The following is a 15398-nucleotide window of genomic DNA, read 5'->3' as shown; positions in this document are numbered from 1 at the left end:
AGCCATATATGTAATCCAAGCATTTTATAAAAATTAACACTATTGAGAAATATGAGTACACTAAAAATATTCAATAATTTGGGAATAAAACTATGTAGATAACCGTATAAAGAAAGCGTGGCTAGATCATAACCATATTTAATATCTATACATGCCCCTGTATGTTTGTATCTTTAGATGAGAGTTTGCAACAGTTGTTTACTTAACCTTCGACCATATTTGCTTTGAGAAACTAATTTTAACAGAGGGTGAACTTCAGTGTTCGATGGCTTTTTATGTCCTTCAAGTACCCCTATGCCTCACCCCAGTCTGGCTACTTTTCATAACTTATATATGTGACAAAGGCAGCCTCTCTTTTGACTCAGGAAAGGCATCTGTTCTGGCCTAGGGCGTGATGCAAGTCTTTGATCCTTTCCTCCCTTCTCCCACTCTGCCTCTTTTTTGTGCTCCCATTGTCAGCTATGAATTCAAAGATGGACCAGAGGTTTCGCTCCAATTAGTGTCCTCTGGCACCTGAGCCATTAGGTTGGCAATTCATTTATACATCTTTTTGGCTAACTCGTGATCTCACTTAATAATAGTATTTTCCTGGGTGGTATTTTTTTGTTGTTGATCTTTATGCTTAAATATGGGTTCTTATTTTTCTCCGTGAATCATTATGTCAACATAGGTGTGGTTGGTTAGGTAAACACAGAGGAGATAAATGAGCTAATCGGAACCTGTAGAAACATTCTATTTTCAGTGCTTATAGTAATGACTTGCACATTTGTAATATTTCTTTCTGGCTTCTTTTCATGGTGGGTATTGAGTTTGGATGTGAAAAAGAAAAAAAAAAAGAAATAGGTGGAGGTAGGCAGGGAATGCTTCCCACCAAGAGCTCAAGGTATCTAAGGTAAAAATTGGCTTTTAAGTAATAAAAACACACCAAAAACACCTAAAACAAAGATACCTAATAGTTCTCCAGTAGAATTAGTCACCATGACTTTGTAATACCTTCCAAAATGTGCTGCTTCTTTGAACTTTTCAACTGAAATGAAACGTGTGTTAATTAGCACCAGCTTCTTGTCTTGGAGATCAACGTGTTTAAAAACTAGGTAAAGAAGTCAATCTCAATGTTAATCTAAGGCATTTGAAACTTCTTTTAGCTTTAAAATGCTTTAAAATAACCAAATTTCCATCTCTATAGAAAAATAGGTGTTTGTGAAGGAACTTTTCAGCTTGTTTTTACTTCATATTCATGGTTAGTTTTCATAGAGATAATAGTTTCTAGTAATAATTGTTTCCAGTGAAAAGAAATTCAAGGCAAATTGAAATTATTTTTGAATGATCTCAAACGACTTACAATTTATATAGAATGCAGCACTCTCTTGCTCATAGGTAATATTGTTTGGTCATTGTTACCGTGTTAGAAAAGAACAGTGATTTCTGCTTGATAATACCTTGCACTTTAAAATGTATTTAGTGTTTACTTATCATCGGGTTTTAATGTGGTGGAATCATAATACATAAAAGAGAATATTCACTAGGCCCATCTTTTAGGTTACACCCATTAACACAAAAGTTGTAATGTTTTCCAAAATGCCCTCATTTAATTACCAGTTATGCTGAACTTTTCACAAGTTGCATCAATGGTGAGTCACTTCAATTAAGATCCACCAATGCGTACAATAGAACAAAAGAGAAGGGCAAAAGAAGTTTCAGCCCCCAGACAAAAGTAGAACTTTCAAAAGGTACAAAGAAACAAACTTTTGTCAGCTTCTGTCGTATAGAAGAGCTGTAAGAGAAATACTAAAGAGTCTAAGACCATGTAAACATTAATAGAAAACTAATATTTCAGCAGGTGTGCATGTTGCTTTTAAAACTGAACACAGTAATTCTTTGATCAGGTCTCTGAAAAGGTTTTCTTTCCCAGAAACGTTGCAACAACTTTTCTTAAAGGTATAGCTTCTCTTTCTGGAAATTTCTTCATATCATGATTAAATTTTTTTTTTAAACTTGCATACAAGTAATTTGGAAAATAATTATTGGCCATTCTGAGAATATTTGTTTTGCTTTTAGAATTGCTCATATTTAGATAAATTTACTAACCTCTGTTATTAGCCATGTCAGTAGCTGACATTAAGCTTTATTATAGTCAGAATTATACTTTTCCTTATAAGGTCATACTATATTAATATAATAATTAAGTTTCACTAATCAAGTATTTATACTATGCCCACTACATATTTAGGACTAGACTAGGTACTGTGTTCGATAAATATAAGAAAAGGTTGCTGTCTTCAAAGAACTTACAGTCTAGCTGGAAAATGACGTTAACATATATTAGTATAACGTGTAGGATTAATACTATACATGACACCAAAGTAATAGCCAGGTAAACTGTCGACGATTAGAAAAGTCATTAAAACAAAACAAAACAAAACAAAACAAAACTATCAAATTGGTAATATTATATTGTGATATATTCATGTGTTTTGTAGGTATCGCTACTACAAAATGTTTTTACCCATCTTGCTTTTTTCCAAGTTTTGTCAATGCCCTCTGGACAAAACCTTTCCATCTCTGTTACTAATACTCTGGTTCAAACCAGCTTCATATCTTGTCACCCAGCCAGACCTCCTGCCTTCTTCTAATCTTACCTTCTAAATCCGTCATACATATTGCACCCAGAACAATCTGCTTACAACTTCCTGCTTAAAATTTCAGTTGTTTTTCATTGCCAACTGAATAAAGCCCAAGTTCTTTAATATGCATGTAAGACTTCTGACTCTTCATTGCCCAATCTTTTTTTCTGCATCTCTTTATCTAGAATTTTATTCTCTAGTAATACTGGATTTGTTTATTGTAACGTACACACATAGGCAATTTCATACCTTTGGTGCCTTTTTTCTCATTATGTTTCCTCTATCTGGATTGCCCTTCCCATGAATATTTATTTGGCTAATTCTTACTCATCTTTTAAGCCCCCAATTCAGGCATCATTTTCTGAAGTCCCAGGTTGAACTTAAAAGTTCTTGTCTCTGTGATCCCATAATGCTCTTTGCAAATCTCTATTCCGCATATTATAGTGAAATCATTTATGTATGCATAGAGGATAGGTCTTCTTTTTTATATCATTAGTGCCTAACACTAAACTTAATGCATACATTTGTATGTTTTCTGAAGTAAACATATAATAGTTTATAAGAGGTTTTTTTTGAAGAAGCTGAGAAAAGGTGTTTTTTTTCCCCTTGTTTGTAGCTTTATTACTTCTCAGCTAATTGCCCTTGGGAAAATCAGTTGCCTCTTTGAAACAGTTTTTTTTTTTTCATCATTGAAATAAAGCTAATAATTGGCAATATTTATTAAACACCTATGTTCACGTATTCTTCTAAGTACTTAGCATGTGCACACAATAATGCTATGAGGTAGTTATTATTATCACTTCTATTGAACAAATAAGAAAATTAAAGCATTAGAAAAGAAACTGAACCGTTTTATATAGTTAGTAAGGGAGGAAGCTAGACTTCTAGCCTAAGCAGTCTGATTTCAGAATCCATACTTTTAAGAATGTGTTACATCACAGGAACAAGGTTATTGGAAGGACCAAGTGAGATGCCAGTGAGGACACTTTTAAAGCACATAATATCATGCAAATAATAACTACCATTTTTGGAGCACTAGCATGTGTTGCGCATAGTACAAAGTAATTTACACATATTAATTAATTTAACTCTAGGTACTATTGTAATCTCCACTGAAGATAAGACAATCAAGGCAAAGAAAGATTGTACAGCAGTAAGTGGTAGAGCCTGAATTTAAGCACGACAGTCTGAGTCTGTAGCCAGCACACTTAACCATGATGCTATGCTGCCTCTCAAATCTTAATTAATATAAATGTAGTTGCTGTGTGCTCCCTCCAAGTGAATTTTGTAACACAAGTCTTCTCATTTACACTGTATGTATCTGAAACTATAAATGCTTTAAACAAAGTAGGTTTCTTCCATTTGGAACCAAAAGCATGTGTCACAAAGCAAAATATACCTGTCATATAAATAAGGACTTTCAAAATTGGCACCTAGAAATAACCTGCTTGCCTTTCTAACAGGCATGTATTTAAAGATAGAATCACATATGTACTAAATGTACTTATACATATGTCATAATCAGTAAAGGAAATCAATGGAAAATTCAATTGTGATTTAGAAATCAAAGAGTCCAGTTCATTATTATCGAATTCATTACTTCTTAAATTAGAAATACCAGCATTATATCTTCTTCTGAAGAATTACAGCATATGACACAGCTAGGGATGTTTTTTAAAAATTTCAAATTGGGATCCACTGTTTAGTGAAAATAAGGATATGAGCTCCAAACACCCTAACTTTGGTGGGGTTAGGTGAGAAAATAGAATGATTTCATTTTAGTGCTGGTTTTTAACATTTAATTTCCTTTTATAAAAGTAGTTTGACCTTTGTGGAACATGGGAAATGCAAAAGGACTTTAAAAAAAGACACAGGGTTTTTTCCCATCCCTCTAGATTCATCTTCTCCAAAGGATCCCTAGACCAAATCACCTGCTTTAGTGTTACTCAGCTGTATTCAAATGGATAGGTTTATATCTTCTAACAGCAAAGATGCTAAATGAATCTCCTCCATGAGAGACCTGGAGGATAATGTCGTTCATAGCAGCGATATACTTGGCATAATATGGCACGTTTACCTAACAGCTTGCTATGTGCTTAATATGTGAGGTTCTTTTTCATGGCTATTTGTTTCTGTTGGACTGCATGTGTTAAAAATAATATAAGGTCAAATTCCATAGAAAAGCATGGTTCTGATTGAATTTCCAGTTCCAAACTCTGGACCTAAGCCAGTAGGATCTGGGAATGTGTCCGGGATAGTATGCTTTACATTGCAGCACTCAAAAGCGACTACTTAGGTTGATTAACTCATGGTGAGGATAGGTTTGGAAAGATATTTCAACCTGGCTAATTAGCGAGCAGTCACATGTGACAGAAAAGCAAGTAAAATATACACCACATCCCTAAAAGAATGCACTGGGAAAAGATGGAAGTAAGATTCATGCTGGAGCCATAGTGAGAAAAGTTAACTCCGCTACATGCCTGATGTTGTTTAAAAATAGAAGCGAAACCTCTTAAACATAATTTCAGTTAGACTAAGAGTCCAAGCCCTAAATATATATATTTAACTACATAACTTTTGGTACGATTTATTGTAGGCAGCGATGCTGTTAAGCCCACTTTAGAGTTCAAATTAAGACATGAAATATTTTTTTAAAGTGTATGATGTCTCCCAAACTGCATTAGTCTACACTTAAGCTCTGAAAGGATCATTTTCTTATCTTTTTACATTTCCTTTGTAAAATACCCAGCAAAAAACATGTATTCATGTTGACACTTTTTGGAGTTGACAATGCTGTTATATAAAAAAATCTGCCCAAGAATACCACCTTTAAAAAAATGCGTTGTGATTGTGAAGGTGATAACTTCTCTTATCGCTCAAACAATTAAAACTTTAACTATTACTTGGTCACTCAATTTTTGTCTCTTGGATTTTGGTTCTCACTTGTACTTTCACTCTGGAACACTCTCTCAGTCATCTGGATGCCTTTCTTACCCTTTTAGCTTAATGAAACCCTATCTATCTTTCAAAGAATAGCAAATATTATCTCCTACAAAAACTATTCTCCATTCTTTTCTCTTCATCCTTCTCAAACAGAATTATTCCCACTAATAACACAGCATACTATTTTGCAGCAAAAAGAAAATTTTATATGTAAGCAGAAACGGTATACTCTAAAATGATAAAAGTATAGTATAGTGAATATGTAAATCATAGCATAGTCCTTTTCTGTCATTTTCAAGTACTGTATATAATTGTATGTGCTATGCTTTTATATGACTGGCAGGGCAGTAGTTTGTTTACAGCAACATCACCACAAACATGTGAGGAATGTGTTGTGCTATGACATTAGGATGGTTACACTGTCACCAGGGGGGTAGGAATTTTTCAGCTCTATTATAATTTTATAGGACCACCGTTGTTGGTCAGTTGTTGACTTAAACATCTTTATGAGGTACATGACTGTTTAAAAATAGAAGTAAAAGCTCTTAAACGTGTCCTACTCTGTTACAGTACTTGTCACATAATATTATAGTTGGTATGTATTTGTTATTCACCCAAATTAATTGTAAGCTGCTGGAGGGCAGGAACTGTCTTATTTATCCTAGAACACCTATTCTCCATGCTTGAGAAGTTAACATAAAGTCTCGCACATAGCTGACACTTAAATGTTTTTTGAAACCAAAAGATCTTCAAGGTAGAAAGTCTTCTGTGGGGGAAAAAATAATTCTTTCGAACATTCTCCTGCTTTGTTATTGAACTAGGCTTCCTATTTGCCCACATTCTCCACAATGGGGATATGGGATTTCCCCGCTTCCATCTTCAAATCTGTTTATCAATGTTCTCATTATGAGGTTGGACATGTTACTTTGAATCTATTTATTTACTCAGAAAGTACGTGTTAACTATGACGTTGCTGAAATTTTCATCGATATTAACTCCTCATTTTTCTGAAATGCTGATAAATAATATCTACCATTATCATTTGTATAGCATTTTGCAGCTTAAAACACTTTCACAGTTAACATTTCATTAAATTTTCTAAAATGAATGAAGTGGATATTATTATCTTTAACTTTTAAGGCCTTTCTTAGATTCCCAGCTAACTTCATTGAAGGATGCCTTTGTTTAATCACGTCAAATTCTAAAACTTAAGATTGCTGAGGAACTTTAAAGATCAAGCCTCACCCCTTCTTCTTACAGATGAGTAAAACATCTAGACAGGTGAAGTGACTTCTCTGTCACATGTTCCTAATAAATAGCAGAATCTAAACTACAGTAGCATCTGTCTTCTGCATCGTAGTTCAGTGTTCTAGCCACTACCTATATCGTCTCTAGGACAAAAAAAGTGTGAGTACATCACCCTCGTTTTTGAGAAATTTTATCTCTTTATTTGTGGACAGTGTCACTTCTACACAGCTTTGTAAAATTCGTTCTTGTTACACGCTTCTTTCTGGGTTTGTATTCTCTCTTTCTTTTTCTACTATCTGAAGTGGAACTTATGCATACCTACGCCATGTGCAACAACTTTTTCTACATACTTTTCTCTCTCTAGATTTGATCTGTCTAGTTTATTAAGCCTCATTTTTTTTTTTTTCAAATCTAGTTTTTTGGCCTTTAGTTCTTGTTTCAACATTCAGTTGGTTGGGTAGTTTTATAGCAAGATCTGCTGAGAGACCCGGGTAATGTGATATGTGAGTGCCATTGCCCAGTACTCTTCCTTTGCTGAGAACTCAGATTTTAAACTGGAATGAAATCTTAGAGATAGTTGGTCCAATTCTATTGTTTTCCAGGCAAGAAAAATGAGCTCCAGTGAAAATAAACTTGCCTAAAGTTATATAGCCTGGCTCCAAATCCAGGATTCTAACCATGGTCTTTCTTCTGCTTGTATAGCTTGTTGAACAGAAATAAGATCTCCAAACAAGGACAAAGATATTGACTGAGTACAGAGAAGGGAAGTTTATGCTCATGAGACTTCCAAACTCAAAAATCCGAAACTGGTTGAAAATTTAAACAATTCTGAGGGTTCCGTTTGTAAATATATACCTTAATTTGCAACTAAACCTGGAGAAGTCTTCTGAATAGCCTAGCAAAACTTATCTTCCTATTTCAATTTATCAGATATTAAAAGTATAATCATTTTTTTCTTAAGGAAAATGATCTTTGTGTGACAATTTCCTAGCACTTCATGCTATTTTAGCTTTAAATATAAGCCCTATTATTCTTTTCATGACATATTATGGGGAAATACTGATAGTGTCTCAGCTGAAACTAGCTCAACTTAAACATAGTATGTAAACCCTTTATAATTTATTAACAAGAATTGAGCATAAAGGCTGATTTTTGTAAGATTTGGTTCTGTGAGACAGAGTCTTTTGCATTGATTTAGGATACCTGAATTCAGACTGAAACTTTCCAGACTTGAGAGTGTTCACATTTTCATAGCTTAATTGTAAATCATCTTTCATTTAGAAGATTTAAAGACAGGCTAAAGACCTAAATCTTTTCAGTCACCTCCCTAACTAGGAAAAGCCTCTAGATGAGCCTTATTATGTTCCCTCCCCCCCCCATTGGATTAGAACAAAGAGTTTGATAATGTTCAAATAGAACAAATACTATCACAAGGAAAACAACTTTTCCCTCCAAGAGTTAAATGTAAAATTAGGTGTCATTACAGGGCATTTGGAAGACGTTTGAAAGCAGCCTTGCTCAAGCAGGCCAAACCTCTCAACTGTAATGGGCAGCAAATCAAAACCAGAGTGGTAGGCTTGTTGTTCCCCTATTTGTTTTGCTTCATTCTGCTTGATTATTTTGGCAAAGTTAAGCTAACACGGCAATGCTCTGAAGTTCTGTAAATTTAAGCTTTTAATTAGGTAAAAGACTCTTTTGCAACTCTTGTTGACTGCTCGTTTTGTGTTTGAATGCTTTATTCCCTACTTTGGTATGTTTTGAAAAGAGTTGTGGTACTCTGAGCTGACTCCCTCCGGTAGCCACGAAAAACCTCCATGTAGCTTTTCTGAGTTGTATCTGTTTGGATGTTGCTCTATAGGTGCCTGATGCATTTGAACATCTCTGGGATTTTTCTATACATTTGCACTGTTAAAGGAAAACTGAAGTCTGCTTAAAGTTAACTCTAATGAAAGATTTTCTATTTAAAATTATTTTTAAACTAAAAAATTTTAATTACCACTTCCTGTAAATAGTAGATTTTTCTCAGAAGAGAGCATTTTCCGCTTTACTTCTTCACTAACATTTTCTCAAATGTTTAACTGATTTGTACATGTTTTTATATCTGAGGTTTTAACTATAAAACGGAACATAGGAGAAAAACAGTTATCAAATGATGGCACAAGACTGTGGCTGTGTTTTTTTTTTTTTTTAAGAAAAAAATTTACATTCTTTAAATTGATATTTTTCATTTGGATAAAAATATTTTTAAATAATACTCTCATATACTAGGATTTAAAAGTCTGTCTTACCAAGAATTCATTTAAACAATGTAAAAATCATGAGGAAAATTTGATCAGAATTAAATATCAGTGTGTGTGTAGAAACATAGGTCTCTTTTAGTGTTTTTGATGCAGTTAAAAGAAATCTCTAAATGGGCTTCCTTCTGAAATAGGAAATATATTACTTATGATTTAGTAACACAGTTAGAAAATACTCTATTTGTTTTCAATTAGAATCTAGTCTGCTTTTTACCTGGAATGTAACTTTTATCTACATTGTAGAAAAAGCAGCACCCTTATGAAAATGCATCCCAAAGTATGTGTGTCAAAAACCTTAAGAATATTTACAGGAAAAAAAAAAATGCTACCCACAATTTTATCGCATTTGCTCTCATGGAACAGGTGTCTGAACTGATTTGGGAGCTCTGGTTTTATTTTTGTCCATGTTTAATTTCCTGCCATGCAGATGAACTTCTTGTTAAGGGATTTATGTGATTAAGTGGCAAAATGACAAACAAGGTTGTCTGGTGCTCATCTTCCCTCTTTAGTGGACTAATCACCTTTGGATTCTGGGCTCTGTCAATGAGTGAGTCCCTTACACAAGCGATCTGCATTTATCAGTCTAAACATTTGATCTGCATATGACCATGTGAGTTGGAGGTGAAATCTAAGATAAAAGTTATAGTTTGAATTTAGGAAGACATTTTCTAATCCTAGCTGGAAATGGTTTTCTTAGTTAGTGTAAGCATCTTTCCTCCTGGTTATGTTGACAGCACAATCCTGCACATGTACTTCAGCTTAAGTGGGGATCACAACACTGTTGCCACAATTTAAAGCCTCAGAAGAGGAAGCTAGTCAAGACCATATTTCTCATAGCAATGAGGTTATTTGGAATTCAGAATCATTTTCTGAGAAGCAAAATGTTCACAGTGAGTGCTTGCGGCTTATATAAAATCAATCTGACAGCAGTTCTAAAGTCTGTATATCTTTCACTTGCCCTTGACTTGACACATAACTTGAAGGATTTGAGGTGATTAATTCCTTGCTCTCTCTCTTTCTCTCTCTCCCTGCAGGTACTATTATCCTAGTGTATTAGTGGTAGTAATGATTGGGATTTATGCAACACTGTCTTAAGGAAGATTGCAAAGTATTTTATGCTTATTATCTTTTCCCTTTGAGATATAAGCCAGAATTATTTAGAGCATTTTGGTGAGGAAACTGAAACACTGTATTTAGAGAACTCATCCTAGGTCCCACTGATATACAATGACATGAGCAAAGTTTAGATCCTTGATTTCCTGATTGTTAACCCACTGTTCCTTCAACCAGATTGCTGCTTCCACTTCATTTTCAAATTGAATAGGAGCAGTCAGCTTTTACATTTCACCCTAAGCATCGAAAACAACAAAATCTCCTGGCAATGTAAAAATACGTTTATGTACTAGCTTAAATTTATATTACAGTATATGGTTTTCTGCATACGGTTTGAGATATCTTTTTAACAAAAAAGTTTGTGATGGGATGACCTAACTCTGAATCTTCAAAGGTGAGTCATAGGAGCTGTTGAACTTCCTTTGCAAAGGGTGTCTAAATGTACATGTTACATGTAGTGAATGTGATTAAACGGTGCTTTAGATGGTATGATCTTCCTCTGTGTTTGGGATTTCTCATCAACCCCTGTACCGAACCACATATTCACAGGTGACTGTGGGAGCTGACTAAACTCTTTTGTAATTCTATTGAATTCCTTATACAAAATGGATTATGCCTTTGGTACTTTATGCATACAACCAAACCCTCTAATACCCACTTCCTTTTATTGGCATCAACTCTAATTTGACTGCCTTTCTTGTGGTAAGAACACAACCTGATAGAGAGATGAACTTTATTTGACTCACATTTGACTTGAAAACATGATGTTGATAAAGGACCCTACCTAGGCATTTTTTTTTTTTAACACAGATAACTCTCACTTTGAAGTGACTATTGTGTTCTTTATAAAGAGAAGTGAAAGGAAGAGAAAGGAAACTTAGATATATTGAGCATTAATTTTGTGCCAGTCTCCATCATATATGTTTTCATAGATGCTAACTTATTCAAACTTCATAAAACCTGCAAAGTAAATATTGCATCCCCCCATTTTTAACAGAGGAGAAAACAGAGTCTGAGAGGTTAAGTAACTTGAACAATAAACTAATAAATAGCAGAACCCAAATTCAAGCCTTAGTGTGTCTGATAGTTATTAGTCAAACTATACCTGGAGAGGTCCTTGGGTCAGTTTAATTGCTACAAATGAATATCATGGAAAAAGTGAAACTAAGGTGACCTTAAAAAGAAAGTTCATTATATAAAAGGCCATACCTATGCATATATTAAATATAATTACAAAATAAACCTTTCCCAGTCCTATAGCTTGTGGCATCTAAGAAAAACTTCTCTCTCTCATACACACACACACACACACACACACACACACACACACACACACACACATACACACACACAACCACTTTAAAAATAATCGTACTGTTTAAAAATCTTTTGTGATAACTGTAAGGAAATCTGAAGGGAAATGTCCTAGGCTCAATGGCTTGGCGGAATCAAACATCTTTTGGATTCAGACTTTATTAGGGAGTAAATTGTAGGAGAATCTGGTGCTTTTAGTCAACATGTAGCCATCTGGGTAGACTACCTAAGGGAAAGTTTATCTGGAAAAGGAAATATTTCTATTGACAATTTTTTATTTCTAAATATTAATCATTTTAGATGGAACTCTTCTTTCTAGAGGCAGAGGTTGTACAGAAGAAACACTCTCTCCCCTTTCTAAGGCATCGAAGCATAGACTGGAAGAAATTAGACAATAGATTACTTCCAACTCTTAATATCAATGGATTTAAATTGCGTAAACATTAAATTGCGTAAATGTTCCTCGAAAAAGCCTTAGAAAAACTGTAAAAATAAAATTGCACACGTTGCATGTTGTGAATGTGATTATATGGTTCTAGAGATGGTGTGAACCTCCTCTATGTTTGTAGAAATTGGGTTGAATACAGACTCATAGGCCAGAAGACAGCACAAGGATGCTGAGTACCTGAAAGTGAAGACGTATTCCAGGAGGTGGGAGGAGATCTAGATTCTACCTTATAAGCATTTCTGTGTAGGCTCCAGTGACACAACTATCTGTGTGCCTCTGAAAATAATTCCTGAACTTTGGGCAGGCTGTAGATTATCCATGCCTGTCTGATGTTTCACTGAATAGTTAATTTTAACTTTGAAGCCATTCATATTCTCAACAGTAGAGGTCCTCAGTACCATAGTTCTTCAACTAAGATGCTGCAAAGTTATTCCTCCCTTAAATGATTGGGCATTTATGGTTACTTGTAGAACTTAGTCATTAGTTACTTGTAGAACTGTCTATTTTTATGTCATTAGTAAGTGAAAAAATGTTAGTCCTCATTGCCTAATCTTGGCTTAAAATTTCAGTCTTGGGTAACAGCCAAAATAATGTGTCAAAAATGAGTTAACTTGTTCTACCGACAGCACTTGGCGGTAGGATGTCTCACAGTAAGTTCTCTACTCCCGGGAAGTTCTCTGCTTCTCACCTCAGAAATGCAGCAGCCCGGAACCATGGGAAGGTGAAGAGCTTCCCCAAGGATGACCTTTCCAAGACTGTCCACCTCACAGCCTTACTGGGCTACAAGGCTGGCGTGACCTACATCGTGCAGGAGGTAAATAGTCCAGGATCCAAGGAGAATGAGAAGGAAGTTGTAGAGACTGTGACCATTGTGGAGACTCCGTCCATGGTGATTGTGGGCATTGTGAGCTACGTGGAAACCCCTTGAGGACTTTGTACCTTCAAGACCATCTTTGCTGAGCATATCAGAGATGAGTGCAAAAGGTGCTTCTATAAGAACTGGCATAAATCTAAGAAGAAAGCCTTCACCAAATACTGCAAGAAGTGGCAGGATGATGATGGCAAGAAGCAGCTGGAGAAGGACTTCAACAGCATGAAGAAGTACTGCCAGGTTATCCGTGTCATCATCCACACCCAGATGCACTTGCTTCCTCTACACCAGGAGAAGGCCCACCTCAGGTGAATGGAGGCACTGTGGCTGAAAAACTGGACTGGGCCTGTGAGAGGCTGCAGCAGCAGGTCCTTGTGAACCAAGTGTTTGGACAGGATGAGATGATCAATGTGATTGAAGTGACCAAGGGCAAAAGTTACAAAGGGGTCACCAGCCGCTGGCACAGCAAGAAGCTGCCCTGCAAGACCCACTGAGGGCTGAGCAAGGTTACCTGTATTAGGGCATGGCATCCTGCCCGAGTGGCCTTCTCTGTGGCCTAGGCTGGGTGGAAAGGCTACCATCGCCGCACTGAGATCAACAAGATCTGTAAGATTGGCCAGGGCTACCTCATCAAGGATGGCAAACTCATCGAGAACAATGCCTCCGCTGATTATGACCTATCTGACAAGAGCATCAACTCTCTGGGTGGCTTTGTCCATTACGGTGAAGTGACCAATGATTTCATCATGCTGAAAGGCTGTGTGATGGGAACCAAGAAGCGAGTGCTCACTCTCAGTAAGTTCTTGTTGGTGCAAACCAAACAGCAGGCCCTCAAGAAGATTGGCTTTAAATTCATTGACACTACCTCCAAATTTGGCCATGGCTGTTTCCAGACAGTGGAGGAGAAGAAAGCATTCATGGGACCATTAAGAAAGACCGAATTGCAAAAGAAAGAAGGAGCTTAATGTCAAGAACAGATTGTACAGCTGGTAGGGTCTCAATAAAAATTATTTTCCAGTGGAAAAAAAGAAGAGTTGACTCAACAGTGGGCCATTTGAAATATATATATATATATTCGAAGTATTCTCTTGAAGTATTCTCTTGAAGTTTTGGAATAAAAAGACCACAAGAAAATATTTAGAAAATAATTCAAAGTTTTTTGAGGTCAGTTCTGGTTTTCTAATAACTGCCAATTTACTTACTGTCTATTGTGTTTAGACCTATGGATCTATAAGATACTCAGGGTGGGTTTGGGGGTTTTGTTTTTTGTTTTGTCCCAGGGGTTTTTATTTGAATTTTCTGCCTGTAATCACGGTTCACTAAGAAGTTCCTCATTTACTCTCTCTTTTCACCAAAATCTGACATTGTCTTTGACTCCTCTCAATTCCTTACATAGCTAAGCAATCACTAAATCTTATCAGTTCTACCTCCTACATAATGCTTGTGCCATTTCCCATCTCTTAACCACCATGGCTCTAGTTTAGGCCCTTAACTTGGCTATTGTAACTGTCTTCCAACTAATCTATTTCCAATCTTACCTCCTTCTAAACCATTCCCTGGATATTTAAAAAATCGCCCTTCTAAAATGCCATTTTCTTGCTTAATATTTTCAGTGGTTTACCATCATGACTCAATAAAGGCCAAATTTTCTTAGCATAGCCTGCAAGTTCTTTTATAACCCTGTCTCTCACTACCTCTTCAGGTTTATTGCTTCCTTCTCCATTCACCACAGCTCTCAAATCTATGTTTCAACCATACATTGAACAAGAGTTCTCCAAATAGATCAAACTATTTCACTTTTCTGTTTTCATATGCTTTCTTTCTAATATTACAATTTCTCCTTCTGTCTTTCTTGTTTGCCTTACGAACACCTAACTCTTCCTTTAAGACTCAGGCCAAGGATCTTCTGCTTCTTAAAGTCTTTCCTGAACTCCAGATAGGGTTAGCTATTACCCTTTTTGTGCCAATTCTATGCTGTATATATTCTTCCAATAACATACTCCCTTTGTTAGATTAGTTATTTCTTCTACCAGACCAGTGCTTTGCGGGGAGAGGGGACAGTTTTGACCATCTGGAGGCATTTGGAAATGTTTGGAGATGTTTTTGATTGTCACACAGGGGAGGGGAGAGTGCTACTGGTATGGTATCTAATAGGTAGAAGCAAGCGATGCTGCTAAGCATACCATAATGCCCAGGACAGCCTCTCACAACAAAGAATTATCCAGTCAAAAATGTTAATAGTACCAAGATTGAGAAACTATGTCAGACTATATACTTGTGCCTTTTTTCAACTTTGGATCTTCAGGACCTAGAACAATGCCAGACAAAAATTAGGCACTAAATAAATACTAGCTCAATGAGTGAAAACTACTATAAGATTCTCTTCAGAGGATCTATCAAAAGTTAGACAAATAAGATTCTTTGAGAAAATAGCCAGAGCTCAAATTCAATCACGTCAAAGGTGTAATTTGAAATTTATTTTTAAATTTCCTTAATAATGTGTAGAGAGATTGAATTAAGGTTGTGATCTGGTTATATGC

At 35.7% G+C, this 15398-nt stretch overlaps 1 pseudogene; it reads left to right on the top strand.

Annotated features, from left to right (window-relative positions):
* Window positions 1-12627: 12627 nt before the first annotated feature.
* Window positions 12628-13849, top strand: LOC105302150 (annotated as a pseudogene).
* Window positions 13850-15398: the final 1549 nt, after the last annotated feature.

Source organism: Pteropus vampyrus, unplaced genomic scaffold, assembly GCF_000151845.1.
Source record: "Pteropus vampyrus isolate Shadow unplaced genomic scaffold, Pvam_2.0 Scaffold261, whole genome shotgun sequence".
Classification (NCBI taxonomy): Eukaryota; Metazoa; Chordata; class Mammalia; order Chiroptera; family Pteropodidae; genus Pteropus; species Pteropus vampyrus.
The sequence above is the reverse complement of the archived record's forward strand: the minus strand, read 5'-3'. Positions and strand labels throughout refer to the sequence as shown.